The sequence below is a fragment of the Bos taurus genome, chromosome 21 (genome assembly GCF_002263795.3).
Source record: "Bos taurus isolate L1 Dominette 01449 registration number 42190680 breed Hereford chromosome 21, ARS-UCD2.0, whole genome shotgun sequence".
In the NCBI taxonomy this organism is placed as follows: domain Eukaryota; kingdom Metazoa; phylum Chordata; class Mammalia; order Artiodactyla; family Bovidae; genus Bos; species Bos taurus.
Genome location: NC_037348.1, coordinates 12,838,299 through 12,856,970, shown reverse-complemented (window position 1 = coordinate 12,856,970; position 18,672 = coordinate 12,838,299). Strand labels below are relative to the sequence as shown.

Below are 18,672 nucleotides of genomic sequence, written 5' to 3'. Positions count from 1 at the left end.
GTTTCTGAGTCCACTCCTCACTTGGTTCATTCCTTCAGGCCGGTTATTTCATGGTTCTGAGGTTAACTTTCCTCATCCTATCTGAGGGATGCTATGAACTTTCTCTCAGATTTGTGAACATTAAACATGATCACGTGTTTCATGCCAAGCACAGAAACTGGTGACCAGTTTTGCTCACTAATGAGCTGTTAATGAGAAGTGTGCTTTTCACCATGATGGCAGCACTCCTAAAATTTCCTAAGTTTTCACGTTTTCTAACTTTTTATCTCCCCAGCCTCCATTTCCTACCCTACTCTTATCATCACCTAACCTCTCTTAAGTGCTAAACATAGGCTAGAACACTGTGTTAAGTACTTTATATAAATGAATCATTGCTCAGAATCTATGCAAGTTTATTAATTAATTCCAGGTTTTTTTTTTTTTTTTAAGGGAGAGTTGAATTTCAGACTTTAAGTGAAGTTACTGCTTACACAACCAGTTGCCAAGCCAGGATTGGATTTGAGGTCATTCTGACTCCAGCTTCAGTGGAGCTCTTCTAAGCCACCAATTACATCAATTACACTCCTTACCAGCTCACAGACCCACAACAACCTATTGAATGCCAGGTCGGTCTCACAGCCAGTTTAGCCTGTTTAACTGTCTTGTATCTAATTTCAAAGCTATTTTCCTGTGGGTGGTGGGGATGTCTTGTGAATTCCCGACCTCCTAGCGGGCAGGGATCTCACAGAACCATCTCCTAAGCACCCAACGCCTTGCAGGGCACAGACTCGGAGCCCCGTAGATGAAGGCTTAGTAAGAAGATAAAGTGACAGGGCAGAGATAAAGAGTAAATACAGTGCAAGGTTATAGCAGGAGGAAAAGAAAAAGGAAGAAGTAGAAAAAATTCACGGGTAAGGAACAAAAGCCAATGTTTACTGAACGCCTTAGTGCCAGTCATCGCACTTAGGGATCTTTAAGAGACTCTTAAGTGTTCCGGCAGCTCGAGAATGTCACCTCACTTTAAAGATGAGAAACGGAGCTCCGTGTATCTGGTTGGCCGACTTCCACCCTCAATCGCGCGCACGTGGCATGGGTTTCATGGGACGCCTGCCTCTGGCACCTCTTAGGGTCTGCGTGGTAAAAACGGAGGCGGTTCCCCTCCCACTGAACCTTTGCTGCTGCTGCTGCTTAGTCGCTCAGTTGTGTCCGACTCTCTGCGACCCTATGGACTGTAGCCCACCAGGCTCTTCTGTCCGTGGGATTCTCCAGGCAAGAATACTGGAGAGGGTTGCCAAGCCCTCCTCCGGGGGATCTTCCCAACCCAGGGATCTAACCCAGGCTCCTGCATTGCAGGCGGGTTCTTTACCTTCTGAGCCATTTAGGGAGAGACACGGTGTGCGCATCAGCGAGACAAGCGATTAATTAATTACAGGTTTCCCAGCCACACTGGCCCACACTTCGTTCTTATCCTGCACTACAACGCGAGGAGTCCCAACTCCCTTAGCCAGACTTTTTGGACACATCTTTTTCCTGTGAATCAACTCAGACGAAGGAGATAAACGTAACCGCTTCCTCTTCACCGAGCCAGAAGCCGGCGGCAGAGCCTCCTCCCCGCACCCCGCGGAGCTTCTCTGCCCCGCTCGGGCGCCGGGACGCCAGGGCGGGGGTTCCAGGGCGGTGCGCCGCCGCCTCCCCGCTCCGGAGGCGGGGCCGGCGGGGGCGGGGCGCGAAGGCGGGGCCGGCGGGAGGCGGGGCCGAGGAAGTCGCGCTGCTCCCGGCGATGCCCCGGCCCCCGCCGTGTCCCGGCGGCTCTCGGAGCTCGCGAGTGGCGGCGGCAGCAGCCCCGAAGGCTGTGCCCGCGCAGGTAAGGGGCTCGCTCCGGCCCCTCTGCAGCTCCTGGGACTTGGCCTCTGACAGGTGAAGCCGCGCGGGCAAGCGGGGCGACCGGGCTGCTCCTTGCTCGTGCGAGGAGGGCAGGGGTGTCCGCTGCCAACAGAACTGGGGATCCTGAGCGGCCGGGAAGGGAAGCCAGTGGAGTTGCCGGTTCAGGAGTCAGAAAGGTACGCCGAGCATCGGGGTGCGGGAGGGCGCACCGCAGCCTGCCCCAGGATCTCTGCATTTTGAAGGACCAACGTTTGGTCTCCTTGGGGACTCCTTTCTGCAGAGGCCAGTCCCTCATTTGGGCGGAATTGGATGCACCCCCTTCGTGGAAACCCGGAGAATCCGCTTGGGTTCCTTGCGCAGAGAGCCCACTGATAATTGTGTATAGGTTACAGAGTGTCTCGTAACATAAAAAAAAAAAAAAAATACGGCGGTAGTGGTGGCGAACTCGAGAGGCAATTGCTTCAGCAATTAGTTCCCCAGCTCACTGTCCATTTGTTAAGCAAATGGTGCATTGGTGGCTGGTAAATCTGGTTGAGTTTCCACGAAGTGGGTTAGAGCGTCTGAAGCAACTTGTGCGCGGTGTGTGGGGGTTTCACCCGTGCCTCGGTGCTTACCGGAGCCTGCTCTAGAAATTTCATCGGCCTCGGGCACTTGGAGTTACTGAAAAGCCTCGCGGTGAACCTGGGGACTCTAGAAAACCTGCTTCACCGACGCACCAAATCACAAACAGGTCTATGGATTACGATTCCCATTAGCAATCACTTTTTGCTTGAATCAGCAGCATTTCCACGTAACTGACGTTAGCTGCACGTCTGTCAAGGGGGGAACCTCTAGGAGAGCACACAGGCTGGTGTGCTGTGTGGTAGCACAGGTGTGGATACAAAAGGGAATTTTTGGGCAGTCCTTTCTCACAGGTGGCTGTTTAGATAGCAGTGGCACATTGTGCTTTTGTTTTTGCGGCACCTCTTTGATCTCTGGTAATAAGCATTTTAAATGTAGGGAAAAGGAAAATCTTCAGAGGATATTTATCGTTAGCCTGGTCACATCCAAGTGGCAAGGATTCTCCAAACCATACTTAAAATAAGGTTAGTTTTGTTGTTCAGTTGCAAAATCGCGTCTGATTCTTTGCAACTCCACCGACAGCAACACCAGGCTCCTCTGTCCTCCACTATCTCCTGGAGTTTGCTAAAACTCATGTTCATTGAGTCTTTGATGCCATCCAGCCATCTTATCCTCTGCTGCCACCTTCTCCTCCAGCCCTCAGCCTTTCCCAGCATCAGGGTCTTTTCCAATGAGTCAACTCTTCGCATAAGGTGGCCAAAGTATTGGCGCTTCAGCATCAGTCCTTCCAATGGATGTTCAGAGTTGATTTCCTTTAGGACTGACCTATTTGATCTCCTTGCCGTCCAAGGGACTCTCAAGAAAAGTCAGCTCTGTACCAAGCACCATGCTAGTCACTTTCCTTAAAATGTTGCATAAAATTCACCAAGGGGATGTTACTAGCTCTGAACAGATGAGAAACTAAGGCAGGGAAAAATCCAGGAATTTGTTCATAGGAACTGGTGGACCTGGGAGTTGAGCGTGGATATTTCTGAGTCAGAATCCATGCTTTTTCACTATTCCAAGTTACTGTGAGACAGTGTAAATCTGCAGATTTAATAGAAATGAGAATTCAGAATTACACATCCTGAGAGTTAAAGTTGTTGTCATTTAGTTGCTACGTAGTGATAGGCTCTGCGACCCTATGGACTGTAGCCCACCAGGCTCCTCTGCCCATGGGATTTCCCAGGCAAGAATACTGGAGTGGGTTGCCATTTCCTTTTCCAGGGGATCTTCCCAACCGAGGGATCAAACTCAAGTCTCCTGCTTTCCAGGTGGATTATTTGCCACTGAGTCACCTGGGAAAGTCATCGTGAATAAAATGAACATTGTTTTCATTTTTTTGGGGTTGTTAAACTGAGACCAATCTGGGACAAGATGAACAGTATTTTAAAAAACAGAAATTTTATTGTCTTCCTTAAGATATTTTTAAGGACCTAATATAGCCAAGTTGATTGGAGAAGGAAATGACAACCCACTCTAGTGTTCTTGCCTGGAGAATCCCAGGGATGGGGGAGCCTGGTGGGCTGCCGTCTACGGGGTCGCACAGAGTTGGACACGACTGAAGCAACTTAGCAGCAGCAGCAGCAGCATAGCCAAGTTGGGCAAATTAGTAAAACTTTATATATATCCTGTGTGTATTACATATTGAAGTATCAGCTAATTTTCATATTATTCATATGCTTTAATGTATTTCATCTTGATTTCTACCCATAGTTTACAGGTAAATAGAGGTCACTGTTGCCACCTAGAAAGGACTTTGTGTGTATGTATAAATCTATAACCATTGCTGAATATATATAATATTTATTTTAAAAGATATATCTATTATTCCTTAAATGTCTCTCTAGAAGTACAGAGTACTCCAACATGCTTATTTAGGAGAGAATCCTAAAATACCAATTTAGCCTTTTGAATGAATGATCCATAACAGCTCAACGGATGATTTCTTTAAGTGCATGTAAACCACACAAGTGATTTTCAAATTAAAGTTATTATACTGTTTAGGGTGAGAATGAAAATAGTACTTAGAATTTTAAATACTATCTTCTGACATGGAGAGCACTTGGTTTCTTAAAACCTTCCTTGCAATTGCTGGTAATTACCTAAGAAAATTGAGGGGTTTCATGTTGAAATTATCTTCAGGTGTAGAAGAAAGTGTTTTCTGTTGAAGAAAAGCTTTTTCCCTGTGTTGGGAGGATCAGGTAAATATTCTGCCTGGATTGTGTTTGGCACATTTCGCCCCCATCCCATCCTCATTGTATAGAGAAATCGACAAGACACCTTGAACTTCTTAAAAGCATTTGAAGTCCTACCTGGCTGGTGTTTATAAACGTGTGGTTGGCTTGGTTAAGATGCTGTAAGGAAGGGGCAGGATGGATGATGTTTTGGAGAAATTCACAGAACAGCCAAAGGGCCAAGGAGAAGCGTGTGCATGGCGTGTGAAAGGAGCAGTTCCAGATTTTGTGATACCTGAAAGGTAAACAGTAAGGGGATCCTCATTAGGAAAAATAATACCAAATTAGCTATGAAAGTGAATGCTTACCTAGAACGGAAAAAAATTACAACCATTTGCTGGTGATTGCTTTCTTGTTTCTGCTGAGATCTTTTGGGGCCATTTACCAGAAAAGCTTACATAAAAATGCTTTCTGATTGCAACCTTGTCCCTAAGAACACTCAGCATCTCCTAAAGAGAGGCTTGAAGCCCTCGGGGTGGGGTGGGCTATGCCAGTGAGAGACCAGAAACTGAAGCTCGCTCACCTTCAAAGCGTGGGAGCACCCGCTGTGGTTTGAGGCAAAGAGTTAATGGTCCACTGAGCAGAGAAGCTGCCGGTGGGTTCATTGTGGTCTCAGGGCCCTTCCTTTCCAGTGAATAGTTGTGAGAGGAAGCTCCCACTGGTCCCTAAGACCTTCCGCTTTAGTTGGTTCTCCAGGTCTGCCTTTGAGTGTTGGCGCCATTTATTGAAGGTTTTCCGTGTCCTGTGCACTGAGTAAGGCCAGGTTCTGATGCCGGGGAGCTCCTCGTCTCCTGGAGCTTATTTCATTGATGACAGTATGGCGTTGGTGCCAGTTCCGAGGTCCTGATGCTTGAGCTGAGTTTGGAATCATGGGTGGAGATGCTGAGGTGGAAGAGCGTATGGGATGACGGCCGTAGGAAGCCCTGGAAGTTTGGACCTGTACACCGTCCTCCACTGATGCAGAGAAGCCCATAGTCAGTATTTTTCACAAGTCTTTCCAGACCAGCAGCACCCGCACCCATGTACCTGTGATGAACTTGTTAAAAATGCATGTTCTCAGGCCCTATCCCAGGCCACCTGAATCAGCAGCTCTGTGTCTATGGCACAGCAGTCTGTTTTAAGAAGCCTTCCAGATGATTCAGGCGCATGCTATAACATTTGAGAACCACTGCTTTTAGTGTTTAAGAGAACTGGTAGGGCATAGAATCCCTTGGGAAGATGAGAGGAGTGAGATGAGTACTAAGGTTTATATATTATTGTTGTAATATAGTTATATTGATAGAGCACTTAGATATTGTGCTCTATGTGATAAGGCATTGTGATAAGAAATATTAATTCCTTTAATCATCAGTGCAACCCCTGATTGCAAAGAGTTGGACACGACTGAGCAACTCAGCGACCACCACCACCTGAGAGCTATTATCACTCCAGTAATTTATTTAAATTTATATATTTGGATTCTTTTTTTTTTTTTTTTTTGATGGGGGGTGGGGGGCTTCCCTGGTGGCTCAGACGGTAAGAATCTGCCTGCAATGCGGGAGACCTGGGGTTGATTCCTGGATTGGAAAGATCCTCTGGAGGAGGGCATGATAACCCACCCCAGTATTCTAGCCTGGAGGATCCCCATGGACAGAGGAGCCTGGCAGGCTACAGTTCATAGGATCTCAAAGAGTCGGACATGACTGAGTCGCTAAGCACAGCACAGCTTCCTTTTTTAAAAAATTGAAGTATATAGTTGATTTACAGTGTTTTGTTAGTTTCTGACGTACAGCAAAATGATACAGTTATACATATTATACTGTATCATTTTCTTTCCCATTATGGTTTATTACAGGAAGTTGAATGCTGTTCCTTGTGCCATATAGTAGGACCTTGATGTTTTCTTTTTTCCCCTTGGGCTCTTTCTCATCTGCCTTTCTGTTAACTGTTGCTATTTCCTGAGGTCCCATCCTCTGTTGAAATGCACGTGAAGATTGCTCCATTTAAATGTGAGAAAGCTGTATCACAGAGACAAGGGTGTTGTCCCAGGCCACACCACTTCAGCCAGGATTCACGTGCAGGCAGTGAGGTTACAGTACCCGCCTTCCCTCTCTGGGAAGGCTCTCCCTGCCTTTGTTTTATGTTGGTCTTGTGGGAGAGGCCTGGAAGGCGGGCGTGGGTCTTCTTGGCATGGCCCTACTTGCCGACCACTCAGGGTTAACACGTTTCTCTTTCGGTAACAATTGCCCGATGAGAGAGGAAGAATGTTGTTGTCCTTCAGTCTTAGTGCAAACTTTGAAATTTCGTAAGCAAATGGGCGTGATTGCATATATGATTACCTAACGTCGAGTACCTCTTTCCCCAGCTGGATAATGGGCTCACGTGGATTTCCCCAATAGGTGATGGTGAAAAGTGGCCTTGTTTGGTAATTCTGGGATTTGATCTGGGTATTAGTGGACCCCCTCCTCAGGCCACGGAGGACTTGAAGATGATGGTGTGCTTGTTCGTGTGTCCTGGAAGGTGTCTAGGAGACCTGTGCTTTGCATTTGCATAGTTTTTCTTTTCCTTCTGGGAAAGAAAGATCATTCTTCATGATTCTATACATTTTATCATGAAAGAGCTCCAACATGTCAGGCAGCATAAAAGAATGTGTAATTATATTATGAGTGCATGTGGCAGTGTGTGAAATGATGATTTACCTTTGGGTGTGGGCCTCGGATTAATAAGTCTTCTTACCTCTGCTTCAGAGACAGACGTTTAGACACTGTCACTTTGAGCTTATGGCAGGCGGTGAAATCTAATTCTGCGAGTACTGACCGTCTTTCTCATGTGGTCATTCATTCATATGGTCATTTTTGCCTCTTCGGTTATGCTCAGCATTCATTTAGGTGCTGGAGGGAAATACAATGGTGACTAGCCAGACATGATCCCTGCAGACTAGTAGAAAAACACTTGGGTGAGCGGAGTTAGATGCCCTAATTCTGGCAGCGGGTTGTTAGGAGAGGAGTTAAGAAGTTGTCCAAGTTCAGAAGTGATGTATGGGGCACGGTTTAAGGCAGTAGGGAAGCAGAGGTGTGGAAAGATCTGAGAGAGATCTAGGAGATTACAGAAGTGACCAGGTGGATGTGGGTGGTGAGAGGGGTTGTCAGGGCTGAGATCTGTGTCTTGGACCCCTAGGATGGTGTCACGAGCATAGGACAGGACTAGAGAAGACTGTTTTCTACAGAATAATGGATGTCGTGAGTTTGAAATGTGTGGATGACTCCAAGATAGAGATTTGGGTAGGCAGATGGAATAATGCAGCTGATATGAGAACTGAATAAATTCAATGGATGGAATAATATCAAACAGCTAAATATGTCCTCTCTTGAGAGTGGGGAGAAGACGTTCAGGGAGGAACGTGGGCATTTCTCCTGGGTGGGCAGGATAGCAATTCACTCGTTCCTTTGATGTGGAAGACGATCAAGGTTTACCTCCGCGCATTCTTTCCAGCGTGGAGATGAATCCTCCACTGCCTCTGACCTTTTGCATGTTTGATAGCCTGAGCTCTACTCCGTGGGAGGAGGCCCTCAGTGTGGAAAAGCAGGCTGGGTGGGTGAGTGACAGGGGCTTGGTCAGATTTTCAGCCCATCTTACTGTTACAAGTTAAAATGACTTACCATCTTTCCTCTTAATTTGTTATGCTGTGTTGTTAAAAACACTCATTTATCATTTATGTGTATTATGTTTATTGTAAATGAATTGCATCATGTGGGAGGCCGTATATATACATATACATGGGGCTTCCCAGCTGGTGCAGTGGTAGAGAATCCACCAGTCAGTGCAGGAGACACGGGAGATGTGGGTTCAATCCCTGGGATGGGAAGATCCCCTGGAGGAGGAAGTGGTGACCCACTCCAGTATTCTTGCCTGGAAAATCCCTTGGACAGAGGAGCCTGGTGGGCTACATGGGGTTGCAAGGGTCGGATACAACTTAGCGAGGAAACCACCACCAGGTGAGGGTGAGGCGTGGGGTGGGGTGGGGTGGGATAGGGTAGGGGTTATAGGAGGTAAGCAGTGAAGGGTGGCCTCCAGAGGCAGGACTGCCAGCACTTAGCGGGAGGAATGGGCAGGCACATCAGCCTGGAGGAAGATTTGGAAAAAAGAGATTGTTTTGAGAAATTGATGGATGGATGCTTTTGAGAAACTGAAAGTTTCGGATAGCCTGTTTCAACTTTGTTTGTTAAAAATCACTCATAAAAAGGAACAAAATTGGGTCATTTGTAGAGACATGGAGGCGCCTAGAGTCTGTCATACAGAGTGAAGTAAGTCAGAGAGAGCAAAACACATGTTGTATATTTGTTGCAGAAGTCGGTCTGTTGGGAAACCAAACACCACACTTGGAGAGTTGGAGAACTCAGGTTTATTACGCTGGTGGGCCCAGAGGAGTTAACACTTCCAGCTCTGAGCCCCAAACAAAGGAGTTACAGAGTTTTTATAGACAGTGCATGGCACCAGACTTCAGTGGGCAGTGCTGACTGTGAGTAGGCTAGTTCAGAGTAGGGGTTTCCTGCATGTGGGTGGTTAGGACACAGCAGTGGGGATGCCCGAACTTTACACAAACAAACATGGTTATGCAGGAGCACAGAGGCCGGGCAACTGACAAGGGTGAGTGAGGTAAGTTTCAGCTGCTAGCATTGTTGCAAGTTTCTGTCTTCCCAAAGCTATGTAACCTACATGACTTTGCAAGGAGCTAGCTGAGTTGCAGCGGAGAAGGCAATGGCACCCCACTCCAGTACTCTTGCCTGGAAAATCCCATGGACGGAGGAACCTGGTGGGCTGCAGTCCATGGGGTCGCTGAGGGTCGGGCACGACTGAGCGACTTCACTTTCACTTTTCACTTTCATGCATTGGAGAAGGAAATGGCAACCCACTCCAGTGTTCTTGCCTGGAGAATCCCAGGGATGGAGAAGCCTGATAGGACTGCCGTCTATGGGGTTGCACAGAATCGGACACGACTGAAGCGACTTAGCAGCAGCAGCAGCAGTGGGAAGCTGCTGTTTAGGGCAGGGAGCTCTGCTCAGTGCTCTGCGATGAGCGGGATGGGGATATAGGAGGGAGGTCCAAGAAGAAGGGGAGGTATGCATACATATATCTGATTCACTGTGTTGAATAGCAGAAACCAACACAGCTTTGTAAGGCAACCATACTCCAACTTAAACCAGCTAATAAAGGAGAATGTTCATGAGAGACCTATGAGCTGATCAGGAAAAACCAAAAGAATCGAACTTATGTCTGTGTGACCATGACTATGTTCAGAGCCAAGGGGCAAAAGCAAACAACAACAAAAACCCCTCAAGCCTCCCAAAGTCCAATGAAACCACAAACAAATAATGATTATGTAATACTTTCTGGTTTTGATTGAGGATGGACCTTTTAGCATTATGAAAGAAGTTCAGAGTTAGTCTGAAAACTTAGGTAGTATGTCAGAGAAGAACATTGTATTACTTGAACAGTAACTGGCATTATTGTTAAGATAGTCTTGTGTAATATGGAAGATTAGATTTAAATATATAAAATTAGTGTAGCTGTATAGGCTTGTAGTCTGGAAATGCCTTTAGGGTTTCAGCCCTTTCGCTGCTGCATGGCCCTTATGAGAATTTGGGTCCTAGAGATTTTGGAGGCTTATTTACCCTCTCATTGGTAACAAAATGCCCTGTACCGTGTATCTATTAATCTTTGTCCTACAGTTTCTTGTCTGTTGCAGGATCAGGCCCTGAAATTCAATATCCTCATCTTCTCTGACTCTTTATCCCCACAGATTCCCTCCAACCCTTTCCTTATCTCCTTTTTTGTCATGCGGGTTTCTTCCTACCTAATTCACTGTTTCAGTTCAGTTCAATCTCTCAGTCCTGTCCAACTCTTTGTGACCCCCTGGATGCCAGGTTTCCCTGTCTATCACCAACTCCTGGAGTTTAACCAAACTCATGTCCATTGAGTCAGTGATGCCATCCAACCATCTCATCCTCTGTCGTACCCTTCTCCTTCTGCCTTCAATCTTTCCCAGCATCAGGGTCTTTTCCAGTGAGTCAGTTCTTTGCATCAGGTGGCCAGTGAGTATTGCAGCTTCAGCTTCAGCATCAGTTGTTCCAATGAACACCCAGGACTGATTTCCTTTAGAATGGACTGGTTGGATCTCCTTGCAGTCCAAGGGACTCTCGAGTCTTCTCCACCACCACAGTTCAAAAGCATCAATTTTTCAGCACTCAGCTTTCTTTATAGTCCAACTCTCACATCCATACATGACTACTGGAAAAACCATAGCTTTGACTAGATGGACCTTTGTTGGCAAAGTAATGTCTCTGCTTTTGAATATGCTGTCTAGGTTGGTCATAACTTTCCTTCCAAGAAGTAAGTGTCGTTTAATTTCATGGCTGCAGTCACCATCTGTAGTGATTTTGGAGCCCGAAAAATAGTCTGTCACTATTTCCATCGTTTCTCCATCTGTTTGCCATGAAGTCATGGGACCAGATGCCATGATCTTAGTTTTCTGAATGTTGAGTTTTAAGCCAACTTTTTCACTCTCCTCTTTTACTTTCATCAAGAGGCTCTTTAGTTCCTCTTCACTTTCTGCCATAAGGGTGGTGTCATCTGCATATCTGAGGTTATTGATATTTCTCCCAGCAATCTTGATTCCAGCTTGTGCTTCTTCCAGCCCAGCATTTCTCATGATGTACTCTGCATGTAAGTTAAATAAGCAGGGTGACAATATACAGCCTTGATGTACTCCTTTCCCTATTTGGAACCAGTCTGTTGTTCCATGTCCAGTTCTAACTGTTGCTTCCTGATTTGCATGCAGATTTCTGAGGAAGCAGGTAAGTTGGTCTGGTATTCCCATCTCTTTAAGAATTTTCCACGGTTTGTTGTGATTTACACAGTTAAAGGCTTTGGCATAGTCAGTAAAGCAGAAGTAGATGTTTTTCTGGAACTCTTTTGCTTTTTCCATGATCCAGTGGATGTTGGTAATTTGATCGCTGGTTCCTCTGCCGTTTCTAAATCCAGCTTGAATATCTGGAAGTTCACAGTTCACATACTGTTGAATCCTGGCTTGGAGAATTTTGATCATTACTTTGCTAGCATGTGAGATGAGTGCAATTGTGCGGTAGTTTGAGCATTCTTTGGCATTGCCTTTCTTTGGGATTGGAATGAAAACTGACCTTTTCCAGTCCTGTGGCCACTGCTGAGTTTTCCAAATTTGCTGGCACATTGATTGCAGGACTTTCACAGCATCATTTTTTAGGAGTTGAAGTAGCTCAACTGGAATTCCATCACCTCCACTAGCTTTTTTCGTAGTGATGCTTCCTAAGGCCCACTCGACTTCCTATTCCAGAATGTCTGGCTCTAGGTGAGTGATCACACCATTGTGGTTATCTGGGTCATGAAGATCTTTTGTGTATAGTTCTTCTGTGTATTCTTGCCACATTTTCTTAATATCTTCTGCTTCTTTTAGGTCTATACCATTTCTGTCCTTTATTGAGCCCATCTTTGCATGAAATGTTCCCTTGATATCTCTAATTTTCTTGAAGAGATCTCTAGTCTTTCCCATTCTATTGTTTTCCTCTATTTCTTTGCATTGATCACTGAGGAAGGCTTTCTTATCTCTTCTTGCTATTCTTTGGAACTCTGCATTCAAATGGGTATATCTTATCTGTTGTTTCAGGACCTTGTTAAAAAGCTTTTGCAGAAGTTGCCTTCCATATTTTAGGCCTGTTGAAACAAGTAGAGTTTCTCTGAAATTTCTTTCACTCTCTCTAATCTCAGGTGAGCTGGCACAGAGATACTTAGCTTTAGTCAAGAATGAGAAAGAAGGTTCCCGTAAAGTTTCCTGTGTTAATATTTGAACCAGAAGAGACAGCAGAAGTGAAAAGGTACATGACAAATTGTTTTTTAAATATCATGAACTCTGTGTGTGAGATACACACAGATAAAAGTTTAAACACAAGAGGCCTAGTCCTGGTCATTAAGAACGGCTTAGTATTTGAGTTGCTGTATTAATTACTTCCTTTCCAACTTCCAGTTGTATGTCATTTTTGGCTTTATCACCATAAGCTCAAGATCCTAAGTCATTAATTTATTGCTTAGTTTTAGGGTTCATTGGCCAATATGTGCCTTTTCATTGATAGTGGTTTTTTTTTTTTTCCTTGAATAGAAGATGCTTTTGGCTTTTCCTAGTTTTTAGGACATACAGGCTCAGCTGCTATATTTCATTTAATGTGCCAGCAGCCTGCCATTGCTGAGTTCTGTTAGGTGGCACCATTATTTTATTTATTCTTATCCTGTCAGGGACCCTCCTAGGTAGCGTGCATGTGTGCTCAGCTCTGTCCGACTCTTTGCAACTCCACGGACTATAGCTCACCATGTTCCTCAGTCCATGGGATTCTCAAGTGGTTTGCCATTTGAATACTGCAGTAGCTTGCCATTTCCTACTCCAGAGGATCTCCCCAACCCAGGGATGGAACCTGCACTTCTTGGGTCTCCTGCATTGGCAGGTGGATTCTTTGCTGCTGAGCCGCCTGGGGAGCCCCTCCTAGGCAGGGGTCATCCCTGTTTAATAGAAGAAAGCGCTGAGACTCAGAGAAGCCCAGGACCACCCACTGGGATGGAATCTTCCCTTTTCTCCAACTATTCCATTCCATCCAGTGCTTTCAACCATTCTACTCTGCCTCGCTTCCCAGTGAAGCTGTTTAACCACAAGACTAGGGTCTGTTCCGAATAAGACTCCAGGAATTTCCCTGCATCCTGGGATTGGAAGCAGCTGTTCCTCTCATCCCAGGGTGAAGGCGGAGTAGAAGCCTTTCACCTCAGAGGCTGCTTTCAGCGCAGCCATGAAGCCCTGGAATTCTGCTAGACCCTCCTCTGAGGACGGATTTGACATGGTTTGATAAATACACCCCTTCAGAGCAGTTTCTTGCCCAAAGATTACAAATACGCAAAGTTGGATATTTTGAAAGGGTCTCTCTCCTTTATCTGACTTGAGTGATGCATAAAACACGCAATTGTCGTCATAGATTTGTGGAGTAAAGCAGGTGGTCCCTTCCACCAAACGCCTTGCGTCATTCCTGAGTGTTCACGGGAGAACTGCTTCCTGGTGTTCTTGTCTTTTTAAATTGACGTGAGCTTTTAAATACATGCAGATGTTGACATTTCACAATGTGGATAAAATTCCTGCTGAGCAAGTGATTGATGCTTTTTTATTACTCATTCGTTCATTTCAAAGCATTAGGTGCATCTGTCAAATAGATCTTTCAAGGGTTGACAGTATGCCAATGAGGTTGATGTTTTGTTTGATGTGGTCTTGGGGAAACTGGACTGACTTGTGCTGGACATTCCGCTTGTGCCCCTGGGAGCTTCTGACATACCACCTAGGTACCCTCCTCTAGTGGAGGTTGAGTCTGTGGCCTCGTGAGGTGCAATAGCAGCTGATGCAGTCGGAATGGAGAGGGTGTAAGGAGGACTCCATAGCACCCTGCAAACTGAAGTCCTGTGCACAGCATCCGGTGCTTTTGAACAGAACACTCATCAAGGTCATCTGCATTCATTCCAGTAGGAAGCCATACCGACATTCCTATATGTCAGGAAAGATAGGTTGGCGCTTTGGTTAAACTGTTTTGTTTTTTTTTTAATGCAGATTTTGCTGACCAGTTCTGGATGTCTTGTCAGTGTGATTTTGGTAGTTTTCTGGTGTAATGACATCCTGAATCTAGCCAGTTGGAAAACCAACAACCTTGCCTTGAAATATTGTTTTTTTGGTAATGGCTATGAGTCAGGGCTAACTCAGTGAGAACTTATAAAGCACTGGTTTTATTGTTGCTTTTAGTGTTATGTGATAAAGCATGGTGTGAAACCGTGTAGAGCAAAATCCCTTTTACATACACGTATATTTACACTGTTACTATGTGCAGATATATGAGTGAAGCTTCCCTGGTGGCTCAAGACGGTAAAGAATCTGCCTGTAGTGTAGGAGGTGTGGGTTCGATCCCTGGGTCAGGAAGATCCTCTGGAGAAGGAAATGACAACCCACTCCAGTATTCTTGCCCGGAGAATCCCATGGACAGAGGAGCCTGGAGGGCTACAGTCCACGGGGTCAAAAACAGTCAGACACACCTGGACACAGCAGCGGACAGTATATGAACGTGTGTGTATTTTTTGTTGTTTTGGAGATGAGCACTAGAAACTTACTAGTGGTTGCTTTATGGAAATGATCTATTCGGGGCTGAGTCACTTTTCATTACGTGCCTCTCTGCATGATTACAATTTCTTAAAGGCACATGTGGAAAAAATATCCCCATGGTTAATTGGATGGTGAGATGATAGGTCTTTTATTAATGTATTTAAGATGTCATTAAAACTCCTTGGACATGAGAATATTAAAAATACTTTGAATTTGTTTAACATTTTAAGGCTTTTAAAAAGTCTTTATTATCTTTTGTTAGATTTTATCAGCCGAACATCTTTTCCGTTAGAGATCCAGAAACATTACAGTGTCTGGTAGTTGAAATGATTAAGCAGAGAAAAGTTTTCAAAATTTTATCTACTCAGTGAGCCTTCCTGGAAGCCACTCTGACGTTTGTAGGACTTTGTCATCTCCAAAGCTTGGGCTCATTATTTTAAAATGGAGATGAAAATACTTACCTTGGGCTTCTGTGATGCTTAATAATAATAATCCCTGAAGAGTGCCTTGTGAATAATAAGTACTTTATAAATTCCTCTTAGAGCTTCTCCGGTGGCTCAGTGGTAAAGAATCTGCCTGCCAATACAATCTGCCTTCCCTGGGTCGGGAAGATCCTCTGGAGAAAGAAATGGCAACCTACTCTAGTCTTCTTGCCTGGGAAATCCCATGGACAGAGGAGTCTGGTGGGCTACAGTCCATAGGGTTGCAAAGAGTCCAGACAGGACTTAGCGACTCAACAACAACAGTAGCAAATTCCTGTTATTCAAGGAAAAGAGCAAGTCTGGCTACTTCATAATGAGTAAGCCTGCAGAGGTTTGGGTGAGTGAGTGCCCACATGTTATGGGAGCTTTTACCTGAAGATCAGACCCCTTTATAGCTGATGTTTTGTTCTGTATTTTCTTCCAACCAGAATAAGAGTAAGAGGAGGGCAGTCAGGAAGCAGGAGTAGGAGCTGCTGCTGCTAAGTCACGTCAGTCGTGTCCGACTCTGTGCGACCCCATAGACGGCAGCCCACCAGGCTCCCCCATCCCTGTGATCCTCCAGACAAGAGTCCTGGAGTGGGTTGCCATTGCCTTCTCCAGCAGGAGTAGGAGCTGCTGCTAAATGACAGTATTTCAAAAAATACCTGGAGACACATTTTAGGGAGCAGTAAAATTTATCCAACGCAGTCTTTTTTTATCCAACTTGAGGCCATTCTCTTTAGAGATGAGACATCACTTTTCCTTTAAAAAAAATTTCTTTTTGGATGTTTAGTTTCACTTTTAAGATGTTTTTTCCTTTTGCATTTTTAATTAAGTCTTGAGAGCAGAAAATGGATATTGTACACGTTCTATTGATTGTGCTGGATTTAGCATTTTCTTGGTGATTATGGTATGATTTGATGAAAGCCCAGCCACTCCTGGGGAAAACCTGACAATGTTTCGTAAATATATATGGATGAACGAATACCTTGGACAGCTGTCTTTGGAAGGTGACAGCTAATCAATGGCTTTATTGAATTTATGTGGCTACATTTCTGGTTGCAGGAAAAAAGAAAGAAAAAAGGATTATCCATGATTTCCTGTTTATATAGGGCAAGAGAAAAAATAGGAGTGGTTCCAAGTTTCATAAAACTTATCTCCTTGGAGAGTCAAGATCCATCTTTGTGAAAAGATTATTAGTAGTACCCTCTTCGGAGCAGAGAGGATTTTTTTTTTTTTTTTTTTTTTAAAGGCAGGTGAGGTCTGTTTAGGCTGATGCAGAGGGGAAATGTGAGCTGAGCTTGGAAGGATGGAGAGGCAGTAACCCTGAGAGGCTTGTGGAGGTCGCCAGGAGACATCTCACTGTTGATCTCTGCTCCTTTCATAGTCTGGCTGCTTGCAATTGGACTGAAGGACCCTTTGCAATGCTGCTTGTTTTAGGGCTGGATACTGTGAGGCAAGAGGTGAAGTAACAGAGATTAGGGGGCAAGGTGTGTAAAGGGCAGGAACAATGAGTTGGGCCGCTGGACCTGAGTCTTGGTTCTGCTGAGTGTTGGCTTTATGATGCCCGGAAGTTACTTAAGCTCTCTGGGCCCTAGCGTGCCCGTCAGTGACGGAGGCTTCTAATGGTACTTACTGCCCTGGCAGTCTGAGCACGGGTGGGAAAAGAATTTCCAGCCCTAGAGCATTCCAGAAGGGAGTGAGTTTATTAAGAACAAAGAGCAGAGATAATATGGGTACTGAGAGCGTAGCCGCTGATCTCCTGACAGGCCAGGGAGATGCTTTGAGTGTGTGTGTGAGTGTGTGTGTGTGTGCAAGCTTAGTGCTGTCTAACTCTTTGTGACCTCAGGGACTGTAGCTGCCAGGGTCCTCTGTCCATGGGATTTTCCAGGCAAGAATTCTGGAGTGGGTTGCCATTTCCTCCTCCAGGGAACCTGTCCAACCCAGGGATCAAACCTGCGTCTCCTTGCATAGCCAATTTTTTATAGCCTCCAGATTAAGAAAATTCCTCCTGGAAGGGTGGCGTTAAGTGATTGGTTAGGACTCTATAGGGTGACTACCGACGTGGGCATTTTTGCCTCATTTGGAAAATTGCTGGTGATGATTGAGGAGCTTTTAGCAGAGGTTATAGAGACTCAGTTCCTGAGATGACCTTGGTTCTGGGCTCCACTCCTGTGGCCTTGGGAAAGGACTCCACACCTCCACTATAGGGCTGTGAGGATTAAATGACAGTATGCTTAAAGCGGTTGCTACATGATGTCTATTGCACCTAATGCCCCCTGTACTCCTCATGGAGGAGCCACAGCAGCTACTACTGCTGCTGTTTTTATAACATCGATGATCGCAGACATGTCCAACTCTTTGTGACCCCATGAACTGTAGCCCGCCAGGCTCCTCTCTCCATGGAATTCTCCAGGCAAGAATACTGCAGTGGGTTGCCATTTCCTCCTCCAGGGGATCTTCCTGACCAAGATCGAACCCACGTCTCCTGTGGCTCCTGCATTGGCAGGCAGATTCTTTACCACTGAGCTACCTGGAAGCCTGACATTGATGATGGGGAGGCTCATTTTAGCTGAAATGAACCAGAAGTTGTCCTGTTTGCCCTTCTTAATAGAACCTCAAAGTTGCTTCATATTTAAAAGTGACCCAGAGGGATGGTATGGGGAGGGAGGTGGGAGGGGGGTTCAGGATGGGGAACACGTGTACACCTGTGGCGGATTCATGTTGATGTATGGCAAAACCAATACAATATTGTAAAGTAATTAGCCTCCAGTTAAAATAAATAAATGTAAATTAAAAAAAATAAAGTCACATATAGCAAACAATGAAAAAATAAATAAAAATGCACTTGCAGTATGTTAGCTCCATGGGAAGACTGGTTTGGGTATTTCTGATCACTCCAAGCCTTTTCCTAGCTGATGTCCTAGTAAATGAGTTGCATAGTGCATGGGTTGAGAAACTATAGAAAATTAGGAAAGTTCATTTGGGAATTATCAATATAAGCTATTACATAATAGTGGCCACTTCATGGAGCTGACACTGGCATTGATGGAATCAGAGTGGTGGGGAAAATCGATGTAGCCTTTTTAAAAGATAGATGGTTTTAATATTGATAATAGTGTTCTTTGCCTTTTCATTTGAGAGATGCTGCTATAATGGAATGCTTTATAAATACTAATGTGTGCTGACTGCATTTTGAGAGTGAGCGGTCCCTTTGGGTATTTTGAGACAAAAGGTTCTGTGATCTGGGCAAATGTCTCTGTAATGCACAACAGAGAGATTTAGAAATATATTCTTCAAATAAAGAATGTTTCACATGAGT

At 45.1% G+C, this 18,672-nt stretch overlaps 1 protein-coding gene across 7 annotated transcripts in view; it reads left to right on the top strand.

Moving 5' to 3' along the window:
* The first annotated feature begins 1,753 nt into the window (after positions 1–1,753).
* Positions 1,754–18,672, top strand: part of MCTP2 (multiple C2 and transmembrane domain containing 2) — a 259,662-nt gene continuing 242,743 nt past the window's right edge. For 4 of the 7 annotated variants that reach the window (XM_005221777.5, XM_059879251.1, XM_059879252.1 and 1 more), the window contains exon 1: positions 1,759–2,039. The gene's annotated coding sequence lies outside the window, so the exon portion shown is untranslated. Of the gene's footprint in view, positions 2,040–18,672 lie in introns of all 7 variants that reach the window. The other 3 variants (XM_059879253.1, XM_059879254.1, XM_003587542.5) reach the window with 3 other exon arrangements.